Below are 469 nucleotides of genomic sequence, written 5' to 3'. Positions count from 1 at the left end.
ACTCATTATCTTATTACATTTTTGCAACTCACAATTCAAAGCTTCTAGGAGGCTGTAGATTCTATAAAAATCACCATGACACAACACAGCTCTTCTGTGGATGTTTCATTTTGGTAGATGTGATGGAAATAAAGTTTTTAAACATACTTAATGGATCTAAATACATCCTCTCTGTATGTAGTAGGTCTTTGCTTGGTTAATCTTTTGAAAAATAAAATGCAATGGTTCCTTTTTGTTGTGGATCTCCTATGGGTTTTTTAGTCATATCAGAAAGCTTTAAGAATTTAGTTTAGTTTATTGTTGGTTTAATTAGTCTTAAAATCCAACGAGAGATTATTAAACTAGACTGAGCAATAATTATTTTACTTGTGAGATTGGAACTAAATCAGGAGGCTTGATTTAAAAAAAAATAAAAAAAAAGATGTAGAGAAAACAAACCATTGATCTGATCCTACACTCTCTCCACATT

The sequence above is a fragment of the Cyprinodon variegatus genome, unplaced genomic scaffold (genome assembly GCF_000732505.1).
Source record: "Cyprinodon variegatus isolate N-32 unplaced genomic scaffold, C_variegatus-1.0 Scaffold345, whole genome shotgun sequence".
In the NCBI taxonomy this organism is placed as follows: domain Eukaryota; kingdom Metazoa; phylum Chordata; class Actinopteri; order Cyprinodontiformes; family Cyprinodontidae; genus Cyprinodon; species Cyprinodon variegatus.
Note: the sequence above shows the minus strand (reverse complement) of the source record.